At 35.3% G+C, this 18,589-nt stretch overlaps 1 long non-coding RNA gene across 1 annotated transcript; it reads left to right on the forward strand.

Annotated features, from left to right (window-relative positions):
* Nucleotides 1–74: 74 nt before the first annotated feature.
* Nucleotides 75–18,124, forward strand: LOC127856938 (uncharacterized). The gene is made up of 4 exons (XR_008038240.1): nt 75–215; nt 16,190–16,214; nt 17,649–17,702; nt 18,050–18,124. It is a non-coding gene; the product is annotated as an uncharacterized LOC127856938 (long non-coding RNA).
* Nucleotides 18,125–18,589: the final 465 nt, after the last annotated feature.

The raw sequence follows: 18,589 nt of genomic DNA on the forward strand, positions 1-18,589 counted from the left end.
GACGCTACCATGAAAGGATACAAAATAATTCAGTGTAATGTAACCATTAGGTGGATTTTAACCTTGTTTGCGGGTGTTACAACAAATTATTATATATTTACAACTCGAGAAGTCGGGTGCGGACGCGTCTCCATTAGATCGAATTTCAGTCTTGATTTAAGTCGGAACTTGTCATTATTAAGGCAGATCATGGTGAAAGTGCACATTTTATATTGGTATGTTTTTATTTCGTTTAATATGTTCGTGATTTATTTATAGATGTTAAAATTTCTAATTATGCTGATGTATGCTGCGTGCTTAGCCTTTGGACTTCTCTTAACTTAAGAAAAAAAAATGTTCTCAAAATTAACCTTAAGACTTAAGGTTAATTTTGAGAACATTTTTTTATTCAGGTTACCGTCAGCCAGGTATGTGTATTAATACACATACCTGCGTCAGCTTAAAAAGTGTTGCCACATTGTTTTGCATAGTTTAAAAAGTTTTCATTGTGTCGAACAAAATATAAAAGGCACTTTTTGATGTTTATTTTAATGTAATATGCTCAGGGTTGGCATATTGACCAGTCAATTGAGTATTGACCAGGCCGACGGTCAATACCCGGTGAAAACTGGTCAGTACTGGTCTTTACTGGTCAATACTGGTCGATTGAAAATTGTAGCATTTAAACATCACAAAGGAGCCATTTTATATTAAATGAATATGTTTTCCAATTGTGGGTCTACTCTTCTTTTAAATAATTTTTTCTTTTAATAATTATTTCTTAATATGTTTTTTATTTTTATATCAATGGAAAATAAAAGATTTTTTCACTATTTTGTTTAAAAATTATTTAAAGGGATCTTTTCACGCTTTGGTAAATTGACAAAATTGAAAAAAGTTGTTTCAGATTCGCACATTTTTGTTTTAGTTATGAAAGTTGTGAGGAAACAGTTATACTGAACATTTACCATGGTCTAATATAGCCATTATATGCATCTTTTGACGATTTTAAAACCTAAAAATTATAAAGCGTTGCAACGCGAAACGATTGAATAATTTGGAGAGTTCTGTTTTTGTCGTTAAATTTTGTGAAACTACGAAGATTGCTTATATAAGGTATAAAATACGTCTAGTACGTGTACTCGGCGGAATAGCTCAGTAGGCTAGAGCGTTTTTACTTCAGGACTCTGGCAGGACTCAAGGGGTCACTGGTTCGAAACCTGTTCCGGGCAATGTTCTTTTCCTTTTTTTAATTTTATTCTTGATTTTTTACTGGAGCTTTTACGATCCAATGTTTACATTTATCGATATAAAGCATTTAATGAATAAGTTAAAAAATGCCAAAATCTGTGAAAAGGCCCCTTTAAAGAAATCAATGCAAGAATACATGACAAGTAAGGATCATGTCAAAAAGGTGCCATTTAAGGCCCTATCATCAGTTTTGGGTACCCCAACCTGTATAGGTGAGAAGACTGTTAGAAGACTGTGGGGACAGTGGGGCATGAGGAACAACTCATACACAGTAATTGACAGGTTCAGGTTCTTGTTAAATCAAGCACAGAATTATCTAAGCATTCATAATTCATTAGAAGAGTTCAATCGACCAGAAAAATCCAATTGACCAACTTTGACTATATAACAGGTATAAATAGTGGGTATTAATAGCTTAAGACATTGTTGGCAACATGTCTGTTTAATTTATATTATCAATATTGTTTAATTAGGCATGGAATATAAATCAAAATTTGGGGAAAAGTTCAATCGACCAGTATTGACCAGTAATGACCACTTCGGGAGTACTGACCAGGGCGGTTTTAACCGGTAAAAACCCCCGGTTTATACCGGGGGGTGGTCGATTGGTGCCAACCCTGAATATGCTACATGCTGGTTGAGTCGTGGGTAATTTTCATAAAGTGGTTACATCACAAATATTATATAAATTTTAGACAATAAATCATTAAAAATATAATTATTAGCTTATGTATTTTTTGAAAAAAAAATATGAGCTATTGTCATCACCTTGGCATCGGCGTTAGCGTCGGCGTCCGGTTAAGTTTTGCGTTTTGGTCCACTTTTCTCAGAAAGTATCAATGCTATAGCATTCAAACTTGGTACACTTACTTACTATCATGAGGGGACTGGGCAGACAAAGTTAGATAACTCTGGCGTGCATTTTGACAGAATTATGTGCCCTTTTTAACCAGGTTTTCCGAAGGAAAAAACTGGTTATTAGATTGGCCAATGCGGGCTGGCTGGCGGGCGGGCGGAACAAGCTTGTCCGGGCCATAACTTTGTCGTTCATTGTGAGATTTTAAAATCATTTGGCACATTTGTTAACCATCATTAGACGGTGTGTCGCGCGAAAAAATTACGTCAATATCTCCAAGGTCACACTTTGAGTTCAAAGGTAAAAAATAGCCATAAATGAGCTTGTCTGGGCTATAACTATGTCATTCATTATGAGATTTTAAAATCATTTGGCACATTTGTTCACCATCATGGGACGGTGTGTCGCACGAAAGAATCACGTCAATATCTCCAATGTCAAGGTCGCCATGACTAAAAATAGATTTATTTTAAAACAAATTTACAAAGGGGGTTAATTTTGTTTGTTCATTTAAAAAGTTCAGTTTGAGTTGTCTCCCTTTATCAGATTTTTTTTCACAATGAAAACCTGGTTTTGTGACAATTTTGTCCCTTGTTATACTTAGAAAATTGAAAATTTTGATTAAGTTTTGTGTTTAGGTCCATTTTATTCCTTAAGTATCAAAGCTATAGCTTTCATACTTGCAACACTTACTAACTATCATAAGGGGACTGTGAAGGCAAAGTAATGAAGCTCTGACTGGCATTTTGACAGAATTATGTGCCCTTTTTATACTTAGAAAATTGAAAATTTGGTTAAGTTTTGTGTTAAGGTTCACTTTATTCCTACAGTATCAAAGCTATTGCTTTCATACTTGCAACACTTATTAACTATCATAAGGGGACTGTGCAGGCAAAGTTATGTAACTCTGACTGGCATTTGGACGGAATTATGGGCCCTTTATACTTAGAAAATGGAAAATTTGGTTAAGTTTTATGTTTTGGTGCACTTTACCTCTAAAAGTATCATAGATATTGCTTTCATACTTGGAACACTCGCAAACTATCATAAGGGTACAGTAAAAGGACAAGTTGCATAACTCTGGTTGTCATTTTTACGGTATTATGGCCCTTTTTTGACTTAGTAACTTTGAATATATGGTTAAATTTTGTGTTTCGATCCACTTTACTTCTAAAGTATCAAGGCTATTGCTTTCAAACTTCAAATACTTTCATGCTATTATGAGGTTACTGTACCTGGCAAGTTGAATTTTACCTTGACCTTTGAATGACCTTGACTCTCAAGGTCAAATTATTAAATTTTGCTAAAATTGCCATAACTTCTTTATTTATGATTACCGTAATTGCTCTATGTTTTCGGATACTCTAAGTTTTCGGACACCCCTTTTTTTAGCAAAAATAATTATTTTTTGTGGCTCTTTATTTTCGGACACACGAGTTTTCGTCCGTTATTTATGTCTCTACGTTTTCGGACAGTATATTGTACAGCGCTATTTTACCAAATTTCGAACCTGTATTCGATCTAATGATACTTCGATCATGGGGTTTTACAACCAGATTAACATCATAAAACATTGCGGGTGCATGCCTGAGGGCAATGGACCATTACATTTGCGTTAAAGGGGTAAATAACCTTGTAAACCGGTATTAAACAATGGTTTCGTCCGATGGCATAAGCATTATGACAATTACCATGGGTAGTGCCAATTAACAGTTCAATTATCTACAGCATTGGTACTACCCCTTCTCAGTAAAATAACTGTGACAAATACTAAATATATCAAATTGTGATGCACCCTATTACAAGTTTTACGAACAATGGAAGGTGTTACACAACAAATATCGGAAATGACCAAACAAAGAATTCATAGTTTGCTTTTTTATTGCGTTAATTACAGGTTCATACAAGCGTGTATCGGTACATCACATGCTCATTTTTGAACTCGTTGGTCAAGGTTCAACCTTGAAGGAACTTTCTGTCAAATAAATTAAGCATTTACAATTATTTAAAATGCAGTGCAAACATGTATAACTGTAATTTATACGGCATGGTATTTAACAAGCGCGTGCTATTACCGGTAGTCGTTGATACAATTGACGCTACATGTATTTTCTGACACTTCCATTTTCGACTCTTAAGTTTTCGGACACCTGTATTTTGTTAATATTTTTCATATTCAAATTTTTCGGACACGAAAATTTTTTATTATTTTTAAGTGTCCGAAAACATAGAGTAATTACGGTAGATTTGATTGATACTTTGACAAAACTACTCTTACCTGACATACCACAATAGACTCCACCCAAACCATCCACCATGATCCCCCCCTCCCCCCCCCCCCGAATCCCCCTCCCCCTAATTTTTTTTTAAAGATCATCTCACAAATGACCACCACACCCTCACACTATACCCCCACCCCCGCCCAATTTTTGTTTGAAACGGTTAAAAAACACAAATATTTATTTTTATTATTTTATTTTACAACAATTGTATATGATGTTTGATCTTATAAACAGTACCACATACAGTACACTCCACGCGTTTTCCCCAATTTCCCTCCATACTCCGCGGGTTTCGACCTGGAGGGAGATTAAGAAAATCCCGCTATACGCGGCGTTTGCATTATTTTGGACGCGGCGGTTAACGATCGGCAAAACTGATAAGCCGACGCGGCGGCCCTCGGCGTTGGCAACGCGGGGGAAACTCCGCGTTGTACGAGATAACGATCAATTTAATTTTGTTTGACTTCCTGATTTTCAAATAAAATTACATTTATTAAAAGTACATACATGTACATGTAGTATAATGTTAACAATTAAAAAAAACAACCAAGATAGATCGATCAAGACGTGGTTGTAGAAGTAGTTGTTGTTGTATAGAAAACTCGTTGATTTACGACACACAAAACGTCGTCTTTTAACTAATGCTTACCAATTAATATAAACACAGTTTGCATCATTTTTTTAAATAATTTAATCCAAAGTTTTCATGTTAGCAGGTGATTTTCTATACTGAACATGTATACAAATGACCAAGGACCCTAAAAATCTCGCAAATCTGAATTGACAGTTTGACGTAATCAAAGAAAAGCCGCTTCCTGTCTAAAGGCATAACGTACTCAAGTAAACACGTTCAACGAATACATAAGGAATGGTTTTAATTGTCGGAACAAAGTCAATTCTCTGCTCGCTAATGCATTGATTTTCTCTTTGTTTGTAGGTTATTCCATTGATTGCTAAAAGGTGGTAACTATTGAGTTGATAATTGCATTTAATATTCACAGTTGTACATGTATTCTTGTTGCGTCGACATTCTAAACAATGTTTACCAGTAATTATGGACCAAATCGGCAGAGTGACATTCACACGTGTTAATCCCTTTTGTCAAAACACCGCAGACAGCAGTCTACACAATAGGTCAGTAGACAAGCTTTGCGTGTTTTCATAACGTCAAACACTTAAAATCCAGTCCTGCCCAGATGTCTTCTGTAATCAGTTTACAGTACAATTTGTGTTAAAAAAATTACTCTACTAAAATACCGTATGGATAAAGATTCGGCGTGTTCGATTTGAAATTATTTTAGAGGAAATATCAACTTATTCGAGATATAATTTCGTTAATAAATACCAAAGAAACTTTTAACCGAAATCAACAATGTTCTCTGCGCTACAAAGTTTGTATAAAAAAAATCAATACACGCACGCTTTGCAGGAGTATACGTTGTACCTTGACCTTGTACATTGCAGCATAATTTTCGCGCGCTTTTGTCGGGAAATATACATGAGGACTGTATATTGGAAGCATTTGTAAACGTCGTGTTAACAATTAAAAATCGTAGTGTGTTTCGGATTACTAATTATTATTCTCATTTGGAAATTTTACGGAACATTTATTCTTGTGTCATATGTGTTGATTTAAATATTAATTTGTCAAATGTATTATATTAGACTAATTCATATTGTAGACGTACCTGTGAATTAAAAAACATAATTTTTATATGTATTAATTTCTATACAATTATCTTTTTTATACATGTAGATTAAAAAACTACAATTTATTTTAACAATGTTTTTATTTTTTGGCATGCCCAGTAGCACACTGCTAACGCGGCGTTGCGCGGCGATCACTGATTAGAACGGAAAGTGTCTGCATTTACCGACTAGCCTAAAGTAATACACGCCGCGGGAATTAGCGAACGCGGCGTAACGCCGAGCGTTTTATCGAGTTCACGTCGCTCTTCCAACGCCGCGTGAACACTCGCTAGCAGAAAAAACCCGCGGAGGGAGCGCGTTTTTTGGGGAAAACGCGTGGAGTGTACTGTATTCATACACATAAAATTCACCCTCTTTATATGCTTTCCTAAGAAGTCTTTTTCAATTTGGTGAAACTGTTATGTGCCTTTTTAATTGTCTTTTTTGCATTTATGACAAAGGAACTTCTCTTCTGTGGTATCATACTCAAATCCTATTGGTAAGCAGTCTTCGTGTAACCATGATGTGCAATCATCACACTGAATCCATGTGGTGCCAAGCATTAATTTCTGATCTTCCGCCCATGACATTTTACTAACAACACAAAAAGCTTTGTCATTATTGTTAGAGTTCGGGTCCAAGCTTGGTTCAGCTATCTGTTTTCTATTGCGTTTAACTGATTTTGCAGCTGCTTTCCCTTTTGATGTATTAATAGAGGATTTCCCTTTAACAGCTGCGTTTACAGATGTCTTCTTCACAGCACTACTTACAGATGAATTCTCATTATTTTTCAAATAAGCTTGTTTCGCTTTCTTCTCTTTCCGAGCAAACTTACGTATGTTATCAAGGTTTTTGTTTTCAAGCTTCAGATACATTCAGGTGAGGTCAAGTGGTCTGGCAACTCATCTAAAGTGCTCTTGCGTTTCTTTTTATTGTTGTGGCTTTAGGTAATACCAATGCCTCTTTCAATACAGGTGACACATTACTGCTGGGTGTTTCACAAACAGGATCAGACTCTTGGATGAGATCAGTGGCCACATTCCCTAAGAGGTCTAGTGCACTGCATTCACCTTGGTCTTTGTACACAGAAGATGAGCTTCCTGCCTGTACAGTTTCGTCAGGAATAGATTGAGATGTCACTTTTGATTTCAATATTACATATGTGTTGTAACCAGGTGATATTCCTTTGACATTGTATCCCGCTTGCAGCCTGTTTTCATACTTCTGCTTTACAGATGTAGATAACACACTTTCATAAGCACTAAATACTTGTTCATGTACACTTATTTGAACCTCAGACAAGGACCTGCTTTCTGTTTCCTTCTCATAAACACTTAGTATGGATTCCTTTTCAGATTCCCTGAATGTCAAATTTGTCATTAGCTGTTCATCTGTGATGACTTCACAATTGACAGGAAAGATATCAGATGTACGAAAGCTACTAACAATTGAACATGGCTTGTAAAAGTCATTAAAGCACTCCTTCAACTTCTCTGCAAAGTTTGTTTTGTTAATCACAACACCTGGTTGTTCTCTGTTGTGTTTCCTGACAGTTGTATACCATTGTTTCTTCAAGGGTCCAAAAACACCTTTGTCCAGTGCATTAGGTGCGTTGCGTTTGGCACTATTCTATACAGTTCAATACCCTTTGACTGCGCTTTTGTAAAAATGTTGTGATTGATGTGCGATCCAACAGAGTTTATCAACAATACAACAGGTTTTTCTGTAACTATGTGCTTGTCGAAGTGATCCAAGTATTTCTCAAATGTTACAAAGTCCATCCATCCTTTCTCTGTTTATGTCACAGATCCACCTGGTAATGAGCAGTTCAAAGGATTAACTCCTTTTGGTGGCGGTTCAGGGTACACATAGAACGGTGGCATCATAGAACCACTAGCACAAGCTGAGAACATAACTGTCAAGCGCTTTGGTTGAAGATCCTGACATGTGCGGAACTTGTGTTGGAAATTTCTCCTCGGATGGTCCTATTACATATCCAGCCTTACTTCCCATCTGAAAGCCTGTTTCGTCGGCATTCCAGATTTTTTCTGGCTTGTTAAGAAGATCCCTTTCTGCGAGAAAATCTCTGAAGTTTGAATCCCACTTATCCATTCTTTCACTATATAGTCTGCTTCGTGAAGCTTCCAGCAAAACTTCTCTTCTTAACCCAACAATGTCTTTGTTTCTCTACATGAATCGCTTATACCATTCATAAGACGGTCTATTGTTTGTGAACGGAGTCTTTCTCTTTTCAATCACTACAATATTCTGGACTAGATCATGAACTCACCAGCTCTCAAAACCGTACCCCTTTTGGCCATTTCACTCAGAAATTCAGCTAGTTCTTTCTCTTCTTGAGTAGAAAACACTGTTTCTGGTCCATTCTTAGAATCTATTGCAGTCTCACTTGAAACTCTTCTGTACAGGTAACTATAACTGAGATCATGTTCTACTGAAGCCTATGTATAGATACCTTTTTGACTTGAACATCATACAAAGCACCCCTTGTTCTGATTTTCTTGTCTTTTCTGGGTAATACATGCTTTCTGTATTTCTTTTTAACCTTTTCTGCTGACCGCACCACTGGACTCATGGTCCCAAGGTTAGCCTACAATAGCAAAAAATACATATTGAGTGAAAGTTTAATTTAATTGGACCATTCAGAAAATCAGTTTTAAATTGTATAGATCTACCTTATAGAAAATGTATAACTATGAATAAAATGGCTGTTAAACAACTAAACCACCTTTTATAAATCACAGTATTACATGTATTTCAATACATGCAAACAAGACAAAACACATCATTTTATTACATATTCAATGATATAATTGAAATTAATAATTTTGAGCCGACCCCAACACTTCATAAATGGCTGATTCGCAACTGATTGAAAGACATGCGTCATAAATAACATCGATAAAAATAGATTGTATGAACAAATGCATAATATTTTTTCTGTGTTCATACAGCAATAAAAGATGTACATTATGCATATTACCTTTTTTTGGGGGGGGGGGCCATTTCGGGTTCTTAATTATGAGTATTTGATTACATGATCGTCAACTGCCGGCAAAATTTGCACGTGAGCGTCTGCAGTGATCTTCTTCAACAGGCACTTGTCCGGATGTAAACAATGGAAAAAAGTAAAAATTTTGCAAATTTGTTTTCAAAAAAGATTATCATACGAAAGCAAGTAAAGAAAATCCTATATTGTTTCGATAGTTTTGAAACACTGTGGTTTAATTATGAAAGTTAACCGGAACTGCTTTATAATCGGAACTGATTGACAAACTGTAATTATTAATAAACATCATAATATAATGTTGATAATTACTTATTAGTGAGTATTACATTTATATGCATTAATAACTTTGAATAACAGTCGATTGCTTAAGGAATTGTAGGCCTTTTCACAGCGTTATAGATAATTTTTGAACCATGGGGTAAATACCCACACTTTTCAAAGCATGGGGGTAAATGGTCAAATTTTGCCTTGCTTAAAGGGTAATTTGCTAAAAGTAAACCAAGAATATAGCCAGGTTACAGACACACTACTTTAGTCATGTTAAACACAATAAACCATTAACTATGTGTATTCCTTCATAGAAGTAGGTTTTTTAAAGTGTTTTTGTTTCTTAACTGTCCTTGGTTTATGAACTTGAGCCACGGAAAACTTTTTTGCCAACTTTCAACAGTTGTTTTATTAGCGTTTTAGTGTGTCCTTTTTGATTTGAAAACAGAGGAAATGAAATCATCCAGTATTGGCAGTACAATGTTTTTACTCAATGCAACTTTTGCCGTATAAAAATAATCAATTTTACTTTGAGAAGTAATTTGTTGCCATGCTGACCTCTTCATGTAAATAAACACATAAGCGCTTGACTGTCTGTTAAAAAATCAATACTAAATTAACCATGTGTCTAGATGATACAGAGTATACCGGTACATGTACATACCGACGGGGTAACAATTTCTACAATCAAGTGCAAAAACTAGCTCTATATAATTTTTACGATAACAAGTCTCATATTTTTGCGAAAGACAATCAGCTGTTTATATTTTTTATTACGTTGTACGCAGAGAATTTACATCATTTGCGTAAGTCCAAATTGGCTTGCTTAAATGTAAACGCAAGGAAACGCGATAAATTGAGCGTATCTTGATATTTCTAATGCGTACTTTACGCTGATACCCAGCTTATCAAGATCGCTGTTTTCAACATTAAATCTAACTTCTTGATGAATGCAAATTGTTGTCAAATATGGTCTATTTTTTGTAGGGTTGGGAACATGTTTTACAAATACAAAAATAGCTCTTTATTTGCAGATTGCAAAAGCCTCCTTTCAGTTAAGATCTGTGTTAGTTGATATAATTACTCTGTCCATTGCTAATGTTTTAATGCATCATTACTGAAAACAGGCAGTGACATGCTTTCTGCAATAAATCCAGACAAAAGTGGCTTCTTAGCTTACAGTCCTAGTGTCATTGTTGTTTCGTGAATGAAAGAAAACCACATTCATGAAGGTGCTTTTATGTTATTCTTTTGTTCTTTTTTGAATAACAACCTGAACAATTGCAACCTTATAAGAGAATTATAACTAGTAAGGAGATTAAAATCAAAATCGGTCTGCAAGATTTCTAACTCTTTTAGTGTGTTTAACCATGTGAAAGACTTATCTGTGACATCAGCCGTAAGCTTTGGAATGGGTTTTGACCGGCTGAAACTGCTTTTTCAAGTGACCACCATAAACTAGCTACTTAAGAGGGCTGTTTATCAGATCAGTAAATAGCAACCAGTAATAAAATGCTTTCACTCAGGCACTTGGCATCAGTTGTGATTAAATATTTCATCATTAAACTTCATGGTCTTTTTATTAGGTGTGTACAGTGATTTCAAATGAAGCAGAATCCTGCATTTTGATGCAAGCAATTTGCAATTTTCTCACTTTTGACTCTGGCAAAAAATTAGCCTTGCATCATTTTGAAACATTTGTTTTCCCCAATCCAACTAGAAAAAAGGAACAGACGTGATCCTTTATGCAAATAATAAAGCTTTTGTGAAAATATTTTATTCATTATTATGGTAAATATCCTATAATAAACTCTTAACATGCATTTAGGACCATTTCAAGTTACTTCAGTATTATGACCATAATTATTTTTATTTTGACCCCTTATAATTTTAAGACCTGGTTTTCAAAATCTACTGAAATCCCTGTGTGTAGAGATTAATGGGAAAAAGTGCCATGCACAAGAACCATAACGCAACTCTTTCTTAAATAAGAGATATTGCCCTTTATTTTTTGTATACCGGTTATGCAACTATTCAGGGCAATATCTCAGAATTCTCTACAAAATTTCAACATAAAAATTTATGACTGTTAACAAGTTAGATACATGTATCAAGAAGGAGAATTGCAATGAATGAAAAACATTTACCCTACTCTTAATTATAATTTTAGGATTGTAACGTATATCACAACTCGATTCACGAGATTTGCACCGATCCATAAACAAAAACAATTTGGCAGGGGATATCAATTTTACCAGTTTACTTCTTATTTCAAAAATGGCACATGCATTATCCCAGCTAGGCCTAAACGGTAGGGTGCTTTTTATATATATTTTTTTCGACATGATAATTTATAAATCTCATTACATTGTAATAAATTTATTCCTCCCTTTTGACATTTTATTTGAATGTTTTAATAATAATGCCAAAATTGGGAGTAATATATTCTAACAATTATTAATAACAATATTAACATGTAAATTAATATGCAATTGGGAGCATTCCAGATTTGCCCACTTGCTCGAAAGTGCATTTTTGACAAAATACTGCTCTTGGAAAAATAGCCCTACTGCCCTTTTCAAATCCTAGCTGGAGCACTGAAATTTATCCTGTCAGCATATTTTCTATTATAGCATATTTATAATTCATATTACATATTTCATTAAAGAACATTGCTTCTATAATCATAATCAATCAGTGATTTTTTTTCACCGATTTTGGAATGCGACAGGGTCCCTTTGGATTTGGAAAATTAGCGCCGTTTTGACTAAAATTGGGAAATAAGTGTTGTTATTGTTTTTATGCCCCCCCCCCCCCCCTTCAAAGAAGAGGGGGTATATTGTTTTGCACATGTCGGTCCGTCCGTCCGCCCACCAGATGGTTTTCGGATGATAACTCAAGAACGCTTAGGCCTAGGATCATGAAACTTCATAGGTACATTTATCATGACTTGTAGATGACCCCTATTGATTTTGAGGTCACTAGGTCAAGGTCACAGTGACTTGAAGTAGTAAAATGGTTTCCGGATGATAACTCAAGAACGCTTTCGCCTAGGATTATGAAACTTCAGGTACATTGATCATGACTCGCAGATGACCCCTATTGGTTTTCAGGTCAAAGGTCAAGGTCACAGTGACTTGAAATAGAGAAATGGTTTCCGGATGATAACTCAAGAACATCACCACACCTAGGATCATGAAACTTCATAGGTACATTGATCATGCCTGGCAAACGACCCCTATTGATTTTCAGGTCACTAGGTCAAAGGTCAAGGTCACAGTAGTTCATTAATTGTGTTTGTCCAAAACTGTAACCTTGGTTAAAGTTTTGCAATATCTAAAATTGTTTCCGGATGATTGCTCAAGAATGCTTAATTATGCCTAGGATCATGAAACTTCATAGGTACATTGATCATGACTGGCAGATGTCCCCTATTGATTTTCAGGTCACGAAGTCAAAGGTCACGGTCACAGTGACTCGAAACAGTAAAATGGTTTCCTGATGATAACTCAAGAATAATAAGGCCTAGGCTCATGAAACTTTATAGTTACATTGATCATGACTGGCAGATGACCCCTATTAATTTTAAGGTTACTAGGTCAAAGGTCAAGGTCACATTGACTCGAAACAGTAAAATGGTTTCCGGATGATAACTTTAGAATAATAAGGCCTAGGCTCATGAAACTTCATAGGTACATTGATCATGACTGGCAGATGACCCCTATTGATTTTCAGGTCACTAGATCAAAGGTTAAGGTCACAGTGACAAACAACATATTCAGGGGACAAAAATATTTATAAATTGCACTCGTCCTGCAGGACAAGTGCATTAAAATTTTCACTCGTCCTGCAAACACATGCACTTGTCCTTCAAATATGTGTGAAAGAAAGATTGCAAAGGACTGATATGACTAGCAATGTTTCCTATATCACTGCTAAAATGCTGCTTACTTAGTTATTCATGCCAGCTGATCACAGAAGAAATGTTAACTTACTTTATTTATGAGGAACACAAAATAAATAAATGAAGACAAATTTGTTTTTTTCCTTTTTCTAATGCTTGCGTGCTTTCCATTTCGGATGGTTGAACATCGCTTGTGCCCCCTTTAAAGAACGCTCGTATGTCAGACATATTTCATATGAAATTCAGACTGGTTTAAAACCGTACTTCGCAGTAAAATAATTCTTTAAAAAAATCAATACTTACAGTGAATGAAGTCAGATGGTTCCCTGGCAACATGGACGCGCAAAGTTTACACCAAAAAGCCAATATTTACTCGGGACACAGTCTCGCATAACAACGCTGTATGAAATTTTCAATTACGATTTCTGGTTCATTATCGTTCTACTTTCGGAATAGATATGCTTTAAGAAATGATTTTATTTAATGAAAAAGAGTCTTACTGGTCAGAAAATATATATTGTAACATCAGTTTTTTTTCACTCTTTAGGGAAATTCACTCGTCCTTTCAAGATTTCACTCGTCAATACGAGCGGACGAGTGGAATTTTTGTCCCCTGATATTCACACGATGGCTGCCACTGCAACTGACAGTCCATATGGGGGGCAAGCATGTTTAAAAAACAGCCCTTGTTCTTAAAAATGCTTCAAAATTGAGAACACAAGTGTTTTAAGTATTTTATTTATTAATGTTGAACTTAAAAGTTTGGGAGGTGAACAAAATATTAACATATAAAAAAACTTCTATTGGGAATTTTTAGCTCCCATTTGGTTTAATATTTAAATGTACTTTTGTATTGGGAATGGGGCCGATTTTGAATGAAAAAAACACTGTCAATAAAGTTAATTTATTGGCACTTCGTTAAATTTTTCTGTTCAGTAATGTGATAAGGTTAATAAAAGAGCATGTTCACCAATTAAGGTTTTATTCAAATATTAAATAATTATCGTTTGAAAATGTATGTTTGTGTGATTTTGATTGGTGATTTTGAAAATGTATTTATGCTTTTACTTAATCATTAAAAACAGTTTGAGACTCCTGAAACAATAAATTATAGATAATATGTGAAATTTGACTTACCACAGGGCTCGACACTAACGGAGGTCCGTTGACCTGGGGTCAGTAAAAAATAGGGAGGACCAGTGAAAATAGACATTTGGTTGATCTGTTGGACCAGTGAAAAATCCTGGCCAGCTTATTGTGAAATACTGGTGGAAAGTTGTTTTTATCCCCACGCTTTTTGAAAAAAAGGTGGGGATATTGTGGTTATCTCCGCCGTCCGTCCGTCCGTCCGTCTGTCTGTCTGTCCCGCTGTCGTCCTGGCCACTATCTCCTCCTACACTAAAAGCACTAGAACCTTGAAACTTACACACATGGTAGCTATGAGCATATGTGCGACCCTGCACTATTTGGAATTTTGATCTGACCCCTGGGTCAAAAGTTATAGCGGTTGGGGTGGGGCCGCGTCAGAAATTATCACTCATTTTTTTAGGTTATTTTACATTTACTTCTTTATTTCTTCACCGATTCACTTCAAATTGATACTGGACCTCTCTTATGACAATACGGTCAATCTCAACCATGCATGGCCCCATTCCCTACCCTGGGGCGCCCCGCCCACATAGGCCACACCCACCAAAAATTTCCATTTACTATAATTTTTTCATTTCTACACGGATTCACTTCAAATTGATACTGAACTTTTGTTATGACATTAGGGTCAATCTCAACTATGCATGGCCCCATAACCAACCCTGGGGCGCCCCGCCCACATAGACCACACCCGCCCAAAATTGCCTTTTACTATAATTTCTTCATTTCTACACCGATTCACTTCAAATTGATACTGAACTTCTCTTATGACAATACGGTCAATCTCAACTATGCATGGCCCCATAACCAACCCTGGGGCCCCGCCCACATAGACCACACCCACCCAAAATTGCCTTTACTATAATTTCTTCATTTCTACACCGATTCACTTCAAATTGATATTGAACTTCTCTTATGACAATACAGTCAATCTCAACTATGCATGGCCCCATAACCAACCCTGGGGCGCCCCGCCCACATAGACCACACCCGCCCAAAATTGCCTTTTACTATAATTTCTTCATTTCTACACCGATTCACTTCAAATTGATACTGAACTTCTCTTATGACAATACGGTCAATCTCAACTATGCATGGCACAATTACCAACCCTGGGGCGCCCTGCCCACATATGTCACACCCACCCAAAATTGCCTTTTACTATAACTTCTTCATTTCTACACCAATTCACTTCTAATTGATGATGAACTTCTCTTATGACAATACGGTCAATCTCAGCTATGCATGGCCCCATTACCAACCCTGGGGCACACCTAGGTCAAACATTCGGCGTGGGGATACGCGTCGGCCTCTGCCGCGCCATTTCTAGTTATCAATAAAACAACTTTGTATGTTCATAATACCGATAATTTCGTCATTATTTTATGGGCCGTCTCGTGACCAGGATAAAATAGCAACATATTGGAAATTCCAATTTTTCTAGATCAGGGAAAATATGAAAAAGATAAGAGATACTTTAGTAGATACACATGTAGTATAGTGTTGTTTTTTTTTAATAAATGCACACTACATTGTGGATAGTTTGGAAAGTAAGTTGAAATTTAGGTCAAATAACAGAAATTGTCGCACCAATTTAGATCTTGGAGGACCAGTAATTTCAGAAAGCTGGTGGTCCTTTGGGTCAGTAGGTAAAAACAGTTAGTGTCAAGACATGTACCATAAGTGCAGTTAATGATACATGCTTTACAAATTATTGTTAAGCAAGTGGATAACAATTAAATGAAAAGTTCTCATGACTTAGTTGTTCTTCTTTTTTGTTACAGTGGAGGGTGAGGGTACAAGTCCAAGGTAAGTTGGTCAGTCTTAAATCTTCATAGTTTGATATGTGGGATAGTACCAGTTACTGGATTTTGTTAACATATGTCATCATAGCAAATAGGGCTATGGAACGTTGCAATAAATGCATAGCAAAGAAGCAATTGTGTACAGCAAAAAAAGTTAATACTTATTTTTCAGTGACATTATAAAAGGACAAAAACACTTCTTGTATACTCCAATAAGGGGTTTTCTGTCCAGTGTTGTGTTGTGACAGTGGTGTGAATTGTCATATTGCAGATTGTTTCCTCTCTATAGTCCTAATTTTTCATCCAAACTTGATAAAACTAGTCATAACTGGTGTGTTAGAAAAACCTTGTTACCATTCTAGAGGGCATATTTATGACTCAATCTTTATTAAACTTTGTCAGAATATATATTGAGACATATTCTAGACAGGTCAGGATTCTGAATCATGTGCATAAAAAAAAGTAACATGTCATATCTTTGAATAACCTTGTTATCTAGAGGCATCATTTATGACTAAATCTTTTTGAAACTTGCTGAGAATGTATCTCTTGACAATACTAAGGCAAAGTTTGAACCTTGAAAAAGAATCTTACCTCACTTGGGGCAACAATATGACTCGAGCTTTGATGAAATTGGTCAGATAGTATGTTGAAATTTGAACGAAAAAAACACTGGTAACGTTGTTTTGAAACAACCATCTGGACTTAACATTTTCTTGCATGTCTAAGAAAGTTCAAAACAGATATAAAATACATACTACAAGTGACGTTAGTTTAATTATTAATACCTTTTAATACATGAATTGATTATTATCTTGGTTTTTATGGTTTGCGCTCTGTCTGTCTGTCAGTCAGTCACACTTTTCTGAATCCTGCGATAACTTTAAAAGTTCTTAATATTTTTTTAAGAAACTTCAAACAATATGGCAATATGGGCATTATGCACGTCATTTCATTTTGTTCCTACGTCAAAAATTGTGGTTGCTATGGCAACGAATAGACTAGAAAAACTGCTGAAAATTGTGGTTTTCTGGATCCTGCTATAACTTTTAAAGGTCTTAATATTTTTTCATAAAACTTGAAACATGGATAGATGGCAATATGGACATTATGCACGTCATTTCATTGTGTTTTTACATAAAAAAATCTGGCTGCTATGGAAACTTTTTTTTTTTAATTCTGACAATGGTGGAATTTCTGACAATGGTGGAGCCGGTAGGGGACTATACTGCTTGGCAATAGTCTTGTTTGTTTCCAACAGTCTTTTCTGTTTTTTAGTATTTTTAGTTTAATTTTGCAATTGAGTGTCAATTTGTCTGTTGTACAAGCTAAGATTTCATCGCCTTGACTCTGGCTCAATTTGGTAAGTTTTGCAGATTTTCTTAGAATGTAACAAAATCAATAAAAGAGCTGAACGTTAACACTTCTGTTTGTTCAGGCCCTCAATCTGAAGGCCGTGTTGGAAAAGAAGTTGCCTGGCAAGATAGAAATGGTAAAATAAGCATTATTATGTCAGTATTTATAAGATATTGAATCAATTGATTGTTACAATCAAAATTTCACTTTTCTCATTAGAAAATAAATTGTGTTAGGGAGCTTACAAGAGTTTTTTTTTTAAATTAAATAACAATGAACATCTTGCACATTACTGTAGTTTTTAATATTACAGAAGTTTAAATAACTTTTTCTTTTAACATATTTTCTTTTAAGCATATTCATGACATGTTTTAGGTAAAGGTTGAAATGCCTCCTAAAAGTGTATTGATTTGAAAAGTCATGGGGAAAGACAATTATTATCATACCCTTTAAAATATATGCGTACATGTCTGTTGCTTTCAGTCTATGGAAGCAACTCCTGGTACCACCGGCTGGTTTGAGGTGACTGTTGGCGATAAGCTTGTTCATTCCAAGAAGGTAATAATGCTATGCAGAAAGATGGGCATGTCTGATTAGTACTATTTTTGTTGATATACCTTTGGAATACAACTGTGATGTTTCAAATTGATTATATTTACGTAGAACACAAAATAAACATTTTTTGGATTCAAGAACACTCATTATTAGTATTGAAATGTACATGTATTGATGGATGCAATTTTAAAAACCATTAGTTAACTTGTATGTGTTAGTCAATTTAGTCTACCCCAAACTAACATTTCAATGTAGTTAAACTCAGACGATGGTAAAATATTCTTTTCTGACTACAAATCCTTGTAATTCCTACATGCTGAGCTTTGTGTAACCTGATAAGCAAACAAACAATATGAAACTCAAAACTGATAAACATGGAAATTTGAGAACTAAACAATTTGTAACGGTTTTCATCAATATGAGCGAACATGTATTACCAAAATAGCATTCGCAATACATTCCTTATTC

Source organism: Dreissena polymorpha, chromosome 14, assembly GCF_020536995.1.
Source record: "Dreissena polymorpha isolate Duluth1 chromosome 14, UMN_Dpol_1.0, whole genome shotgun sequence".
NCBI lineage: Eukaryota > Metazoa > Mollusca > Bivalvia > Myida > Dreissenidae > Dreissena > Dreissena polymorpha.